This window comes from Microtus pennsylvanicus, chromosome 10 (genome assembly GCF_037038515.1).
Source record: "Microtus pennsylvanicus isolate mMicPen1 chromosome 10, mMicPen1.hap1, whole genome shotgun sequence".
Classification (NCBI taxonomy): domain Eukaryota; kingdom Metazoa; phylum Chordata; class Mammalia; order Rodentia; family Cricetidae; genus Microtus; species Microtus pennsylvanicus.
In genome coordinates, this window is record NC_134588.1 from 75,888,017 (window position 1) to 75,906,417 (window position 18,401).

At 39.4% G+C, this 18,401-nt stretch overlaps 1 protein-coding gene across 9 annotated transcripts in view; it reads left to right on the plus strand.

Annotated features, from left to right (window-relative positions):
* The window catches only part of Nrg3 (neuregulin 3), a 977,464-nt gene that overhangs the window by 732,852 nt on the left and 226,211 nt on the right, over positions 1-18,401 (plus strand). The window lies entirely within an intron of this gene.

Consider the following 18,401-nt stretch of genomic DNA (forward strand, 5'->3'; position numbering starts at 1 on the left):
TCAGTGGCCTGTGAGAGAACGCCAGCCAGGCTTAAAAATAACCATGGTGAGCTGGGCAGAGGTGGCATATGCCTTTAATCCCAGCACTCAGGAGGTAGAGGCCACCCTGCTCTACAGTGTGAGTTCCAGGACAGCCAGTACTATTGCACAAAGAGCCCTGTCTCAACAAACTAACAAACAAACAAACAAACAAGTATACATGTGATTGCTGTAGGGTATGACTGAGAGACTGACTTGAGGGTGGTAGGAGGCCTTCTAAATGCCATCATGAGTCTTTTAGAGACTTGTTTTGAGAAGTAAGTGAATGGGACTTAACGCTCTCAAATGTTTACCTGATCTGGGTAGAAAACAGATATTGAGGAGCAAGCATGGAGGCAGAGAGCACAGAAGTGCCGTACCTGACTGGTGACCCCAGTGATGGAGAAGGAAGGAACTTACACTTTCTGCTTTTGTATGGGGGGGGGGGGTACGAAAGGCAGGAGATCACAGAGGTTTCTGGTGCTCCAGACCTAAGCAACAGGAAGCTCACAGAAGTCACCAGACGACGTGGCACTCTTGAGTGTAAGGAATTTTTTTAACAAGGTAGTTTATATGAAGAAACTAAACTGTCCTCTGAGTGTTGAGCAAAGAAAACCATAGAAGAAGTATTGATTTTTGTATATGGAAGCTGGTGTTTTTAATGGGCTGTTAAAGAACTATGGTGGTTTGGAGGGGTAGTGGTGAGGAGATATCTCTGTTGAGGTCTCTGTACAAGCATGAGGACCAGACTTTAGATTCTCACGTCCTAGGTAAAATCCAGATAGAGAAAATCCATCAGTGCTGAGGAGGAGACTAAACCATGGGACCTCATTGGTGATCAGTAAACTAATTCCCAAGAGAGATCCTGGTTCAAAAAATAATATGGAGAAAGATTGAGGAAGGCATTTAGTTTTGAACTCTGGTCTGTACGTGAACACACACACACACACATGGGCTGCAATATACTTTCTAGTGGGGGTCATTTATCTTGAAAGGATCTAAAGTTAAACTACCTCTGTCTCTGTTATTGAAATCTGTATGGCAACACGGGGCTGGTATGGTTAATCTTTCTCTTTATTCCTGCCTCCATCTTGTCTTCAAAATAGTCATTCAACTCTTACTATGTTTGTTTTTCCTGGAAATGCAGATGGTTGCTCTTCCACAAAGGTGAACCTTCCCTCCCCCACCAAGATGCCTGTTGCCAGCAGCTGCAGCAGCAGCACCATGTCAGGGACAACAAAAGGGCACTGCAGAGCCTCTGCACTGCAGGCTTCTCTGCAAAGGGATTCCTATGCACTAGGTTCACTTCTCAAAATACCAGGAACAGATTTGCTCTGGGTACGACTTCCAGTAATCATTTATATAAAGATAAGATTTTTTCTTTTCAGTTTAAAGATGGTACTTTGGTTCTCCCTGCGTAGGGGAGGATTGCATCACATTATAAAGATCAGGTTTTCACAAGAGAAAATTACATCCCAGGTCCTAAATTTGGACTGAGTGATCTATAGTGCTGACAGTCTTGCAGGAAAACAAGATGGCATATCAGAATATACATGTATATGTACATATCTATGTATACATATCAGAATATACATAGGTATGTATATATAATTTATTTGACTATCAACTATTAATTAAATACTTCTGGTTTTGTGGTATTTGTTTTAGAAACAGTCTTGCTGTAAACAGACTTGACTAAAATTTTTAGTCTTCCTGTCTTAGTGTCGTTACTGAGTTTACAGGTTTGGGTTCATAGCACCTGGTTTTATTAACTATATTTAAATGAGACTTCTCCCACCGCAAGATTAGTGGCTCACAGCGATGAAAGAGATAAGGTCATCATTTGATTATTAAAGATTTGGTAACAATTTTTTACGGTGTTTCTGATTGTCTAGTTTTAAATGTTTCTTATTTTCTGTTCTTAAAATTCTTAAATCTAGGGCTTTTCTTATAAATGTTTAGTTTTTACTTTAAGACAAAGAAAAAGTCACTGGGAGAATTTCCTTTGATATCCCTGCTGAACATCACAGTTCAGTTTCTAAAATAGCGAGACTGAGCTATTTTGAGTCAGATTCATAAAAGTAGGTCCAATGTAGGAGTAGAAAAGACCTTGCAACACCTTCACTAATATCTCTGATACCTTTTCTGTTCTGACTGAGTACTACGGTTACAGAAGAAACATCCCCTTTCAACCCTTTAAATTTTCTGAACCTCGGCTAGTTCAACTATTAAATTCAATTTGAAAAGAAATGTCACAGGGTAGTTCCTCGATAATATAAATAAAATGCATATGTAAGAACTATTGACATTTCAAAAGTTCAGTCAGAGAGATGCCTTGAAGGATATACAATGTCCCTGAAAAGGTTAAATTAAAAACACTCCTTAGTAGTTTGTGCTGCACCAATGCCCAGTGGCCAAGTACCTTACTTAGTTCTGGTGACTGAGAGGTCTGAGATAAGGATGACAGTAGGAGAAGGGTGGGTGAGGGTCTCCTTCCTGGAGACTACCAATGTCTTACCATATATCCTGTGCAGAAGGAGAACACTAGACATTGTGAGGGCACTAATCGCATTTCTAAGGACTCTACCCTCCCAACTTCATGACTTTTCAAAGGCCCCGCCTCTAAGGACCATCCCATGAAGATGCATTTATCAGCATTTGAATTTAAAGAGAATCTATACACAGAAACACACACAGAAAGTGAACTTATATAGTTTTCTTAGTTCACTTGTCGTAAAATAGTGCAAGAATCTCACTAAGTAACAAAGTAATTATGTAGAACTGCAGGGGCTCTAAAGAATAGAGACTTTATGGATTAGTGTTTATCTTAGGTTACAAATGAGGTGGCTTTATGTGTACAAACATGAATACATGCCCTTCTCCATTGAGATCTGTCACTCAGAGATGGCAGAGAAATTTTTGTATGACCAGGTGGCCTGTAAAAACCTTCCAGGCAAGTTTTGGAATTCAGTGAATCAGGGTTCAGGGTGCTACTGATCAGAAATAGAGCTGAAGTCAATGGCAGTCACCCCTGGTGAAATAAGCAGGGTTTTTTTTTTGTCCAAAACAAAATACAACCTTGATTTTATTTCATGACAGGCACTTATAATTACAGAGGAACATGTTAGAGTGAAATCAGAGACCCAGGAGACTTAATACTCTGCTACCTACTCCTTGCCTAATAGCATCATGGGAAGCAAATTAAGTTGGAAACTGATTACCACTGATTGCAAAGCTCTTTATATGTAATTTAAAAGATCCATAAAGAACAACCGGTGGTCTGGTTGCCAATATAAATTATCCTGTAATAGGAAATTTGAATGCTTTGATCCCTATGCTGTAGATACACAATACTAAAATATTTTAAGAATCATTTGTTTTAATTAAAGAAAGTGGTTTCTATTTAATCAGTGAAAAGGAACTCTTCATATGCAGCCATGTGGCTCTTGATTAGAACTCATCCTTTGCCAGTTGCTTCATTGGGTAATGCAGGCCGACAAAGGACACACCCTTCTCAGAGCATTCGCAGAAAGACCAAATGACGGAAAGACAAAAGTGAAGAAAAGCATCTTGGAAAAATGGAAGGTTGCTTGTCTTCATCCTAAAACCTGAGGTTGTGCTGCATGACCTCATTCTCCATCGTGGCATTTCACAGTAAGGAATCTTATATTTAAGCAATTAAGAATGTTGGTACCTTCTGCTTCCATGATGTCATCCAAGTTCACTGGTGCATATCTGAAAAGAAACTAAGAAAAGGTTGTCTTTAAAGACAGCGTCACAGACCCTTCCTTAACTGTGCACCTGAAGGTCTTTATGTATGTCAAAAGCCGCACAATATAAGACCAAACTTACTGTTTCAAGGTCAACAGTCACTTTGTGATGACTGACACTACACAGCCTTTCCTTTCAAGGATACCTTGCCCAGGTTCTCTTTTTTCCAAGTCACCACCAAGTTCCTCTGAATAACTTATTTTCTGTGTCTCTAGAAAGACTGATATCTACAAATTCACCTGTTCAAGACACATTGTATACACCAAGGACAAAGCCACCCTCATGATCTTTTCTCCACTATTGTTCATTTCCTGCTCATTTTTTTCTTAGAAAGAAGAGCTACTAATTGTTGTAGAATATTAGTTAAAGATATATTACATTTGTTTATGCTGTGGATCATTTGTTTAATGATGTAAATATGTGTCACATTATTTATGTTATATTTGTTTAACTCTGTGAAGCTGTATTACTGTGCCTGTCTAAAACACCTGATTGGTCAAATAAAGAACTGAACAGCCAATAGCAAGACAAGGAAAAGATAGGCAGGGTTGGCTGCAGACAGAATAAATAGAAGGAAAGGAGAAGATAAGGAGTAAAAGAAAGAGCCAGTCACACACACACACACACAAAAAAAAAACAAACAATAAATCCAAGACTGCTGATTGGAATGTGTAGCCAATTGTGTCGTATCTAGCTTAGAATCTGAAAAATAGAAAGCACTTGATAAACGTAACTTCTCCTTTTTGTATAGCAAAGGATATAATTACCTCTAGGAGACTCAGTCTCATCTTATTTACTTCTAACAATTTTTTTTTTGTTTTCATGTACTAATTATAAACTGAACTAATTATGATACAGCCTTGGGAAGTTTTCAGAGTAGGTCATTAAAGTTGTAATCAGAATTGTTCTGCAGATTTTTATAGATAGAGAGCTGATAATGAATCCCCCAGAAATTTTTATATGATGTAACTTTCTTATTTGAAGCCAAGGAAGAGGATGAGAATACAACAGCTTTTCATCTGCAAAAGAATATAGGCGCTTCAAGTAATTGGTAGGCAGGACTCTATAATGTGCTAGGCCAGGACTTGACTGGCCTCATTGGCAAAAGAGTAAACAGCATCTCACAGGTAAAATCGTTGCTCAAAGATTCAGTGAGCAGTGCATGAAAGCATGTGTGTGTGCCTGTGAGTTTAATCATGGGCCACGGAGAACATCTATGGTAAAAGAGCACATGATATAGGTTGGAAAGATTACTAAAAATCTACAGTGAGACTAAGGTAAAGATGATTTTTACTATAGCTTACACATACACACACTCACACACACACACGCATGCAGACATGCATGCATGCACACACGGTGGGGGAGGGAGAGAAAGAGAGAAACACTTGAGACCTGTTGCCTTAAACTAAATGGAGAAAATGACTTTGGTACTGATGTTATAAGACCATGTGTGCGTGTTTATATTGCATTATATATTGCATTGTTGGACCACCACGTCAATCATTTCCTCCCTGGATCAAGCTAAGTTTTAATAGACAACAATTGGAAGAAAGAATACATCTTCTTGAACATGTTCATACTGTTTTCCTATTTCCCCCTAAATTATGCAATATAACTATTTATGTAACACTATGTAGTTCATATGCAGGTCCTATACTGTTTATAGAAGGGACTTAAGGACACCCATATTGTAGTGTTAACAAAGAGTTCCATAGCCAGTGTTATACTGACAGTGAAGAAAAACTATAAATCTAAATGTCTATGTCAACATACAAACATGGACCATGTGGAATGTTTGGCCAATACAGCTCCCAAATTACCTGTTTGTTCTTACTTCTGTAGCCTGTATTCAGACTAGCCTTCTATCTGAGGAAAATACTTTTTATCAATGTTCTGTTGACCAGGGTCTTCAACCAATAGAAAGCACTAAATCTGAATGCTTTGTCTCTCCAATTCATTTTCTGTGTTTGTGGTTCATCTCCTCTAGCAGCTAGTAAAGAGAAACCTCCTTTTTGGCAGATCTGCTTGCTTACAAGTACTCTCTCATTCTGTTTCTCTCTCTCTCTCTCTCTCTCTCTCTCTCTCTCTCTCTCTCTCTCTCTCTCTCAACCTTTTATATTAGATAAAAGCAACTTAATTCTACGCTAATTTTTTACTCTCTACTGAGTTTCTTACCATTATTTACCTGTGCCATAGGCTTTATTGCATTTTCTTGAGTCAACAGTGTTTTTGTATTCAACTACAGATGCAAGTTGATTAGCATGTTTAATTTTAATTGATTATATGTTTTAAGAGGTTGGACTATTTTAACATATTAAGTTCGAAGATTTATTGAATATCATGTCTGTTTTACTTTTAGCAATTTCAAACTCTTAAATTACAGCATGAAGTGACAATGAGTATGATGGAGGAAGGTCATTGGTTAAATAAAAAGAAACTACTTGGCTCTCATTGGTTAGGAGATAGGTGGGAGGAGTAAACAGAACAAAACGCTGGGAGGAAGAGGAAGTGAGGTCAGACTCGACAGCTCTCCTCTCGGGAGCAGACACCTCAGAGAGAGACGCCATGCCCAATCACACACGCGATGAAGCTGACCTAGAATTTTCCTGGTAAGACCGGTGCTCACAGATTATTAGAGATGGGTCGATTGGGATATCAGAATTAGCCAGTAAGGGCTAGAGCTAAGGGCCAAGCAGTGATTAAAAGAATACAGTGTCTGTGTAATTATTTCGGGTAAAGCTAGCCGTGGGGGCGGCTGGGTGCCGGGGACGCAGCCCCGCCGCTCCATATTACTACATGAGTATATCATTAAAGTGTAGTTTCATTTTTTGTTATATATACAATAAGTATAAAACATTAGGTCATCCCTTTCTAAAAGTAGTTCATAGAACACCAAACTAAAGAATATATTTAATACTTAGGGATGGTCAAGAGCTTTAAGAAATGGTGAAATACAGCCCCGGGTGTTGGTTCAACTTGGACATTAATGTGTCTTTGTACACATGATTTCCTTGTATCCTAGGGCATTGAAGTGAGTTTCTCTCTACCCCAGCATCCTCCCGATGAAATGGTTGTAGAGGTCCCTCCTTTTCATCATCAGCCGCCTTGAGAGTTCCTTCATCTCACTTGAGTAAGCACTTAGCACCTAGATGCTTGATGTAGGCCTGCAGGGAAATTGGTCCTTACTTTAGCTGTTGTGCTAGAAGATGAAGTACTTTCCGAAAGCACTTTCCAGCCAATGGATTCTAAGACAAACACAAAAAGGCGCATCAGGTGTTACCCTTCATGCTTAATATTAATATAAAGTAATCACAGGCAATTTTAGTGATTTCAAGTCATAACTCATCCTCAGCACTTTCGTTTTAGCTTGCCAGCAGTCCAGTTAAGTACTGCAGTGGTGTGAAGGAGAAATGTCTCCCACAGGCTTGAGCAGGTGAATGCTTTGTTTCTAGTTGCTGGCAGTGTTTGTTGAGGTCTAGGAAGTGTGGCTTTGTTAGAGGAAGAACATCACTGGTGGCTGACTTTGTCCTTGTTCAAGATGTGAGTCCTCAGCTACCTGTTCCCGCTGCCACACTCCTGCTCTGCCACCATGAACTCTTATCCTCTGTGACTGTAAGCTAAATCTAACTCTTTCTTCCTTAAGTTACTCTTGTCATGGTGTTTATCGCAGTAATAGTAAGGCAACTAATCAAATATCCTTCTGAAATCCACTTAGCTGGCCCTACTCACTGTGTGGATTGTGCTATTTCTTGATAGGTAGATAGATAGATAGATAGATAGATAGATAGATAGATAGATAGATAGATAGATGATAGATAGATGACAGATAGATAGATGATAGATAGATAGATAGATAGATAGAGATAGATAGATAGAGATATGTGTGTGTGTCTGTGTTTTATGGGTGTGTCTGTATGTACGTCTGTGTTTCTATGTTGTGTATATGTGTGTGTATGTATGTGTATGTGTGTGTATCTGTGTCTGTGTATCTGTGTGTGCGTTTGTGTATGTTTGTGTATGTTTGTGTATGTCTGTATGTATATGTGTAAGTATGTATATGTGTATGTGTATGTATATGTCTGTATGTATATGTGTAAGTATGTATATGTGTAAGTATGAGTGTATGTGTAAGTATGAGTGTATGTGTAAGTATGAGTGTACGTGTAAGTATGAGTGTATGTGTATGAGTGTATGTGTTTGTGTGTGATTTGCCCATGTTGTAAAGACATTCAGATTTAGAACAATATTTTTTCATTGTCTTGTTCCAAGTCAGTAGCTTTGATATCATCACCCCTGTTACCCTTGACTTTGATGTGAAGGTGGAGGAAGAGACGGAATTGGGCTGCAGCTGGTTAGATCACACTGGCCTCTCTACAAAGGAATGTTTCCTCGGAATGATTTGGAAAAGTCTGGCACTGGATGTGGCATATTAATTTAGGAATGTCTTTGATTTTTAAGAGAAATCATGAAATCTCAGACAGAACCCTAAATTTGGAAAGAACACATGGGTTGTGGACCCTGTTCTACTACTTGCGCCCCTTTCTGTACTATCTAGGTCCCCATTTTCAAATCTTTCTCTGCTATACAAAGTGTCAGTTAGAGAGGTGCTTTTGATGATTTCTTCTCCAGAAAATATATGCATTGGGTATAAAATCACATATGCATCTGATTTAATTAGGAGGGTTTGGTTTTGGTTTTGTCTATGTGTATATACAGGTATGTCTGTGCACCATATAATATTGGGTATTTCATTTATAGAAAGTCTGATGAAAATAACCCTGTTTGATATAATCAGCACATTAAAGAACCTAGATTATATTCCAAACCTAAACTGTCTTCCACATCCTGTGTGGCATCACCAATAAACATATTTTTAAACTGGAAAAACACAAATATTGCCTGTGGGTAAAGTTCTTGCCCCACTAAGCTCACACCCTGACTTCAGATTTCCAGGACATACAGAAAAGCCTAACACAGCAGTATGCCAAGTTTTAATCTCAGCATTCCTAGTGGGAGATGGAGAATCCCGTGAAGCTCAGGTTTGCCCAACCTAAAGCAGACAGCATGTGGAAGTTTTTCTGAGGGAGAGCAGCCAACCATGGGCTACTCTCCAAATCCCTAGGCCTACCTCCTCCCTGTAACCTCTCCCCAGGCACAGGAAAGATTATCACATAATTTTCATTGGAGAGTTTCCTCTTTAGTTGTTTCATATCTCCAAGTAACACATGGCATCTGTGTCTTGGTTTGTCTAGTCTAGATAGAGTACCGACTTTCTCAGTAAGTCAGTTACCCCACCCCATGTCTCTTCCCTCTTTTCTCTACTTAGGTGATTATTATTAGTTTCCAAGTTTGTTTTAACAACATTTTAGTGTGAAAAATAACATGATCAAGAAATGGAGCTTAATATAAAACCAACATTGGTCTAGTCATACAGCTATCTGGGTTCTTCCTAACAGGTTTTCAAACTTTTAATGATTATGTTTAACTGAGCATCCATTTAAACTTAAGAGCCTGCGCCATACTTTTTTTTTTTTAGGGCGGGGATTTGCTTTAAACTCAGTTTAATCTTGGCTACATGAGGGGATCTAATATGAAATCATTCTCCATTCAGGCCAAAGCTTCCTCTTGCTGACGAATGTCATACATAATGAAAGATTGCATCCCTTTTTCCTCAGCAGTGAATCATTTATCACCCAAGGGAGATCTATGCCTGTCGATTCTGATCAAAGCTGCCCACTTCCTCTAGCCTTCAGATATGCTGGTCCTTGTCAGCTCATTGGACAATATCCTGGGAGAAATGGGAAATTGTGCTGTAGAACTGGGGCTCTGTAACTATAGAGGCTCCTAAGATGGTGTTAGAAAACAATTTACATTTCCTGTAGAACTCTTTCTATGATCTGGACATGTAAACTGGAAAAGTCTTTATTTTTTTTTTTCCTGCTTTAATTAAATCAGAAGGCTCTGTGGCTATTCACAGCATGCTCTGTGATGTTCTCAAACGGATTTGTTGACACTGTGTGGCTACTTGGCCCCCTTTTTCATGGAGACACTAATTATTATCACTTCTTTTAAAACAGGCTCTGGGTGGTTTATCAGTTCCTTTGTTAATGAACTGTCCTTCTCCTTTATTATGCAAATCATAAGGACACCCTTAAAATAAGAATTATCTCTCAGATTTATTCTTTTATTTTTTTTCCTGATTCTTCCTTATCAAGCTGTATAGTGTCTTGCTTCAGGGACTCACCCACGCAGCACAGATAGAAAACAAGATGACTTCCTTGATCTCTCTCACCATCTCAGGCTTCAACACTGTATTCCCGAAAGTATACCATAGCTCCTCACATGGGTCTCTTCTTCTGTCTGATCATGATCATTGATTGTTGGCAATCATTGCCCTTTGTGACAGGCTTGCACACACCGCTTTTCAAATTTAAGAGCACATGGGTATTAAAAACGATCAAAGTAAAGTGAGCTGAAGAAGCAGGAAGACATCTATCCTTTTAACCTTGCATCTCAGTGTGGCTGCTGCCTGGGATCTCTTCCAGTTTATTTTGATGCTATTCAAAGTATGTTGGTTGATGTGGGAGTCTTTTGTTTTGAAATGATTTCATTAGTTAATAAAGAAACTGCCTTGGCCCTTGATAGGACAAAAAAATTGGGAGGCGGAGTAAACAGAACAAAATGCTGGGAAGAAGGGAAGTGAGGCAGACTCCATGCCATGCCTCTCCTCTCTGGGCCAGATGCAATGAAGCTCCAGCCCAAGATACGATGGAGCAAGCCGCTAGGTCAGACATGCTGAATCTTTCCCGGTAAGACTGGTGCTACACAGATGATTAGAAATGTGTTAGTCAAGATGTGAGAGTTAGCCAAGAAGAAGCTGAAACTAATGGGCCAGGCAGTGTTTAAAAGAATACATTTCCGTGTAATAATTTCAGGGCATAAGCTAGTCAGGCGGCCAGGAGCCGGGCGGGAATGCTGCCTGCAGCTCCTTCTACAGTTGGCAATCCAGTCAAGATGGACACCTGCACTCTGGCAATTGCAAAGAACATTACTTCAGTTGAATATCACCTCTTGGTAAAGAAGCCTGTCAGTGCTCAGACTGTTGAAGAGGCAGCACTGGATTTGTAGCTGGACTGTGTCAGTTCACTGAATGCATTATATAGTTTATACAAGGATGCAATAAGAAAGAGCAAACCAACATTGCAAGGGTGCTAAAACATATCAGAATTCTGACATAATAGTTACGGTAACAATGATATACCTTAGCTTAAATCTAGGTGATTCTGTCAATTTTCTCTGGGTGATTTTTCTCCCGTGTAAGTTTTCCTGAGTTAGTAAATAAACCTCAATAAGCAAAGTTAGGCTGGGACTTCATGGAAACAATGAATAAAATTTTATTTTATACCCCACATATTACATTGTAATACACTCAAAAGTAATCCTCTTTATCTAAAATATAAATTAAACTAGTATTTTTTTTTTATTTTAAATGGATACCCTGTGTCTAGGGGAATTCAAATTGTGGCCTTGACTGTTCTCTGGATATCAGTTTTGCACCTTGTTATCTATATTGGTCAGAATTGTGCCTCTCCCCTAAACCTCATTTGCTCCTAATAATAGAACCTGAAAGTAGAGAGCCATTAGGAGACCACCAAGGTCAAAGACCATCATAAGAGTAATCTTATTCATGTAAGAATATAGCTTTAAGAGTAAGATCCAGATTACAAGGGGGAGAATCTACAATTCACAGAGAGACCCCACCATATTCCACCAGGCTAGTAGGCTGATCTTAGGTACATTTTTTTATTATAATTTCAAATGTGATTAAAAAATATCAAAGCTAAAGTGGAAAGTGTTGGTTAGCCTATCTTTGTACTAAATTATACATTATCCTAAATTGTCTGATGACCTCATTCTACATTACAAATGTTTTAGTTTTGTGACTGAGGTATTAAGGGAAAAGTGGAAGTTAAGAACAAGTAGTGTCAGACAACAATATCAAAGATTAAATGTAGCTGGGCGGTGGTGGCGCACGCCTTTAATCCCAGCACTCGGGAGGCAGAGCAGGTGCATCTCTGTGAGTTCAGGGCCAGCCTCGTCTACAAGAGCTAGTTCCAGGACAGGCTCCAAAGCTACAGAGAAACACTGTCTCGACAAACAACAACAACAAAAAAGACTAAATGTTCCTTAAGACTAATGTGACCATACCTCAGCAACGACTCTCTCAGAAAGACTGCGTATTCACAGGGAGAATGACAGCATCTGGGTAAGTGCCCACTGGTTTGCTGGCAGTGTCAGCAAATGTTGTACCTGGCCCAGCAGCTGCTATACATGCTGTCTGGTGAAGAAGATCTCAGGGTTTCATAACCACTCGTCTTCTATCGTGTTCCTTCAGTATGCCTTTCTGCTGTCTCTATCTCCTTTGTCTCTTGGTGACTGGATGTAATCTATTTCCTGCATCAAAGTAGAAGACAAAAACTTGCATGTGAAATCCTAGCTGTGTTACATTAAGGAATTAATTTTCATATCCTAATTTTGCAAAAAAGGATAAATTATAAAACAAGTCCTAGGTTTATGTTGTTGTTATTGTTGCTTTTTATTTTTAGATTTTGGATACAGTTTTATTAGAAATATCAATGATCTTAGAAGAGACTTTTTCATCAGCCATGTCCATGATAACATGTTGGGAAGCCTGTAAATTGATAAGGTATTGCAGGAACTTGGTGGTAAATCTCGGCATTATAGAAGGTAGCTACTACACTAAAATTTACACAAATTCAGCTCTATATTCTTCCTTTTATAGTCAAAAGTGTTGTAGAAAGTCTGTACCCATAGCTAATCAGTAGATAACATTAATGCCAAGTAGTTAACTTACAGATCTTGCTGTCTTAATTAGTGTTCATTTTAAAATAAGACCGCTTAATTAAATTCTCAGTTCAGCTAAAGAAAGCTTACACTTTAATCAATGTCACAATACTCTCCATGGTCAAACCTACATTCTAGTTTCCGCTGAAGACTGGCTGGGGACATGAATTTGTTCTAAACCCATTAATGATTTTTAGCCAATGACTCTAGGCTGAATATCCATAGGGAAAAAAATTTCTGGTCCACCCACCACATTTGTCATTTAGAACAAGCAGCTTTTGGAATTGTGACTTCTCCATATCTTCCTCGTTTATGCTGGGCCATTCACCTCACATTACTTGAATCAATCTTTTGTTTGTGTTTGGTCGGTTAATTGGTTTTAACTTTAGATTTTGTTTTTAATCCAGTTAGTCTGCCATTAAGAAGTGTCATCAACATTGGATGCCCAGTCCTAAGTTCCTTTCTGCTCTGTTTCTGAATTCAACTTTTTAAGTTAAACGAATGAGCCATATTGGATAGGATTCAGCTGTTTGCTCTTAGCTGATTCCACCCAATACAATGTACTTCAGTGATGTACACAGTTACACAATATTTATCTGTAATGTCCCAAAAGATAAAGCAAATTCTTTCAATATGGTTTAAAGTATTTGTACTAGCTGGTTTTATGTCAATTTGATACAAGCCAGAGTCATCAGAACAGAAGACTTAGTTGAGAAAATGCGTTTGTAAGATTCATCTGTAAGGTATAGCAGGCTTTCTTGGACCACAAGCCCCAAATCATGACACAGAGATTTATTATTAGTTATCAATGCTTGGACTTAGCTTAGGTTGTTTCTAGTTAGTTTTTTTTCTCCCAATCCATTTCTATTAATCTATGTGTTGCCCTGAGGCTTGCTATTTCATCTAAGATTGACTGTCCTTCCTGCTTTCCTGCTTCCTCCGTGTCGGGCTAGCTGGCTTCCAACTGGAGAGCTGGCTTTCCTGTTCTCTCTGCCCAGCAGTACTGCTGTAGGAGGCAGAGGCAGACAGACCTCTGTGAGATCAAAGCTAACCTGGTCTACAAAGAGAGTTCCAGGACAGCCAAGAATGTTACACACAGAAACCCTCTCTTGAAATAAACACACACACACACAAAGACTAAGTTAAACATCAGGATAGAAACCGATGTTTTTACTAATTGTGATGTGAATGAGGAAGATGGGTTGTGAAGACCATGTGCTGGATAGATCATCTGTTAATGTAATCAAGTCATATCTGAGCAAGAAGACAGAGAACACTGAGAGAGCAGGTCAAGTGAGCAGTAACACCTTCCACTAAGAAATGAGAAAATTAAGGAGGAAGAAAAAGTCAAAATGTATTTCACGTAACTGATATTTTATGTTAAATCAAACTATTCTATCAAGATGTTGAAAGTAAAAGTCTGGAAACATTAGATACCTTTCAATGACACGGGTGGACTATTCAGCTTTATCCACAATAATTTACAAAAATCATTGACTCAAACAGGTAAACTGTTGCAGGAGAACTATAATAAAGAGGTGAAATGATGTTAGTACTTGGGTTGTTGGCTGCAAGAATTTCATTAAGCCAAGCAAAGATGACAGCTCCTGATGAACATAAACACATGGCCAAACTGCTTTTTTATCAATTAAATTTGTTCTATGATATATATATATATATATATATATATATATATATATATATATATATACTGCATTCTGGTTATTTCTACCCACTACTCTTTTTTATCTCCCTCCCACACCTGTTATCCACCCTTCAACCTCCAAAACATTCATGTGTCTCTTTGCTTTATGACCTATGGATTATTATCAGGACCAGTACTGTGACCATGGATTTGAATCTAATCATTAGAGCCAAATGGCGTACCTTTGGTTATAGAATTGAAGCTGGTTACTGCTACTCCTCATGAGAGTATTGATAGCCAATAGTTCATCAGGGAGGGAGCGGCTTGGAGATCCCTTCCCTGATCCATTATTGGCTGTTGCCAGAGCCAGTCTTGTTCTGGCCCAATGCAGGGAGTAGCATCTGCTCTGAGATCACTTTGAATCGTCTGTGTCATGCTCCACTACCCTTCTCCCTATCTTCTTGTTCTCATTCTTTCTGCTCCTGTTTCTGAATTGTTCCTTAAGACTTAGATGGCATGTTATCCATATCCCATTTAGGACTGAGCACTGTACCATCACGTATTGCTTGGCCCCTTCAATAAATAGGAATCTCTACACTCATTGCATTTCACTGTTCTGCCTATACGGTCAAGAGACAGTGAAAGAGTGCCAACTGGACTATTTGAAAGTCTTTTTTTTTCAGGTCCTTCCATATGCAGTCTTGATATACTGATCAGTTCTGTTTCACTATGCCACACAAAGCAAGTACTGAACTCTAGCCAAAGATAATGGCTGGTATCGATGGCTCTTCCTTTGGCTACTGATTATCTTTTTCCCCTTAGAACCAGCCACTGGGCTTTTCCTCAGGGGTAATGAAAAGAAGAGAGAAATGATCCATAAGGATGTCAGTTATTTCAGATAAAATGGACATGTGGGAAGGAGAATAAGGCAAATCTGAGAAGACATGAGGAAGAACAGTCATCTCCATTTGAAGTTAAACAGTCTTGCCCTCTGGGAACATGAGTGTAACATGGTAGTTAGGCTCACTATTGGCTAGACCTGGCAGCCAGGACTGCGGATTCCTCATCCCTCTCCTCACTCTGTGTCCACCATTGTCAGTGGAACAATCATAGTTCATGCCCTACTTGGCTTCAAATGTCACCTCGTGTTCCTCCTGCTTCTGACTTTTTGTTCTGGGAAATAAAGCACAATGCGACTTAAGAAGTTAGTTTTCTAAGGACACAACCCCTTCGGCTCAAAGTAAACACAGGGAATTTGAGGCTAATTTTGCCTACAGGAAAATGTCTCAGCTCTTGCAAACCAACTTTGTTTCGTGGTTATTTCATAGTTGGTAATAATTCTTTCATTTTCTTCATGAAACCTTTTGTCAACCCTTGCTGTTTCCTGCCTGAGTTTGCAGAATCAAAACTTGCTTGTGAAAGGACAGAACAATATTGTGTTTTTTTTTCAATATTGTGGCTATGATGCAGGTTACTAAAAGACAAAGGAATGCAGAGAATTGGTGAACGGAGTGACTTTCAGATAAAAGCAGACAGCAAAGTAAACAGATTCTTAAGCCAGTTAAGACAAGATTTGTACTTTTTTTTAAAAAGAAAGCCATATTTACCATTAAACATTATGCATACACTCTTCTATGCCATTCATTACACCACACACAAGATGAAATCAATATTCTGGGGTATAAATCTCCCTCTTGTACTTTACACTGTGTTTTCCAAAAACAAAACAGTAACTCCTGCCATCTTTCAAACTAACTGAAACAGAAGCAAACCACACAGTATTGTCAGTTATCACCCCAAGAGAAGGTCCATCGGACTCACTCGTGCGATAGAAATGCATTTGAAGACATGCTCCCCCCCCCACACACACACACTTCAATACGGTCACAGAACCAACTCATCAGCAATCTGTGGTAATAGTCCATCTTCATGTTTGGCTAAGTCTGAACTTAGCAAGGTAAAGTATGTGTGATTTTTAAATGAGAAATTTATGTGTTGTTTTTCAAACCCTCGAACCAATTAGCAGTGGCTTGCTCATCTCTCCCAACAGAGCAGCGCTTGCTGCGTGGCTGCATCAGTGGCTGTTTTGAGGCGTGTGCTGGGCTCCCTAGTCTGAGCAAGGCTGCTACATCACCATCTAGCTCTATTATCTGAAGCCCACAGGTGTGAAGGCACCTGGAAAAGACTCACTTTACAATTTTCCTAATCCCCCACCCCCAGGCCTAACACTCTAAGGTGGGCTCTGAATGATGGTCGATCCATATATGATTGGAAAAATTTCACACTTCTCTCTTTATTTTGTTTTCCACACACAAATGGAATAATATGTTTTAAGTAACAATGAACCTGTATAAAGCAAAGCAAACAAACAAGCAAACAAACAAAACATAAACAGTATTTCCATTGAAAAGCTCCCTCCCCTCCTCCCAGGATGCTGTTTTCACATGAAATAAACATAGGAGCAGTTAAAGGGTACTTAAGACCTGCATGAACTGGAAATGACACCTTTAGAAAGTGTATGTGCCTGATCACACGTGCAGGACATGATTCACAGTCACGGAGAATGAGGACTGAAGCTCCGCTCCGTGGCACAGAGAGTTCTAGAGGAGGGTGAAGAGCAGCATCAGGGCAGCTTTCAGGAAACAGAACCTTACCTCATTTGTCACAAACATGTTTCAGCCCTAAGTATCCTCTGGCCGAATGTTTACCGTTAGAAAATTTATTTCGCCTATTTTATTTCACGCACAATAAATATTTTGTCTTTAAAGAGGTGAAGAAGGGCTTTGCACAAATAAATTCGTAAGCATCTGCAATTTCTGGGCTATCTGTACACACATAGTAGGAATCTGTATTCTTAGACTATGAGGGACAATCACCAAGTATATCTGGAGGTGCCATGTTTTAAAAAGGTGTTGAAGAGAGCCTGGCATTCCAACTTAGCTCAAAATGAAAGGTAGAAAATGGCCTGTGGGCCTTCAGTGTTGCGACCCCTGTTACAGTAAGCCTCACCTAATACTTCCTCACACTCAGGAAGCAAAGCCTACTCCATGTGAAGAACTCACAGCCCTTCTTGCTAGGGCCTGTGGGACCGTCTCTTTGAATACTTGTGTCAATTTCGTAGATTTCTAACAAGCAGATGGTTGTTTTTCAAACCTGAGTTTCATGTCAGCAGCCTCATTTTTTCCCTCTGTAAGTAGGAAAGAATCCCTCAGGTGACAATGGTGACTTCTCTGCTTTGTTCAAGCATGACGGATTAAGGCCTCACCAAGACCAGCAAATACTACCTTCCCACGTAAAGAGACTCTACCCAGACCGTGTGTGAGGCCTTAGTTACATTTGTAGTTTGAACCGGCTGTAGATGTGTTGCAGTTGTCCGAGCTGGTCAAGCAGGCATAATTGATTGAGCCAAGCATAGCAAGTAGGACTCAGGGATTGGATGTGCCTCGTTACTAAAGCTTCCAGAGTGTGCCTAGTTCAGCAATGTACTCACTCAAGACAGTTGCCTTTGTATATGTTTTCTAAATATAAAGAAGCAAACAGGAAGACGTAGGTGACCCTCAGACCCTGCCAGGTGCTATGTTGATATTTCTGACAAGGAAGTGACTGACAGAAAGAGGACCAAATTCACAAAAGTGAAATCAGCAAGGAAGAAAACCAAGAAAGTACAAGGAAACAATACAGGAAACCTAAGTCTGTAACTGATGTATAATGCTATAAAATGTGTGCTGTAAGAAACACGAGGCTTGCAAAATGTGTCTGAATGCATTTAGATCCCAGGGTACTGAATAACACAGTGTGCACCTGGTGCCAGATGTATAGGATAACCACCATCCACACTGCTGAGAGAGGCATCTGAGATGTTGGTGCCTTTGTTCTTTGAGTGTGGCATTTACAGCTATAACTGTAGATCTGTGTTCCTCTGGGTGTTTTTGTGTGTTTGTTTGTATTGAGCAAAATTGGAATCTAGAATCTGCCCATGGATGTTGGAAACAGGCTGAGTCAAATTCGGAAGGCCACGTAGACTGTTCTCCCCTCACTGTCAGTGTTAAGTCTGCTTGATGACGTCTCAAGTCTTTCTCAACCACATGCATACATTTGT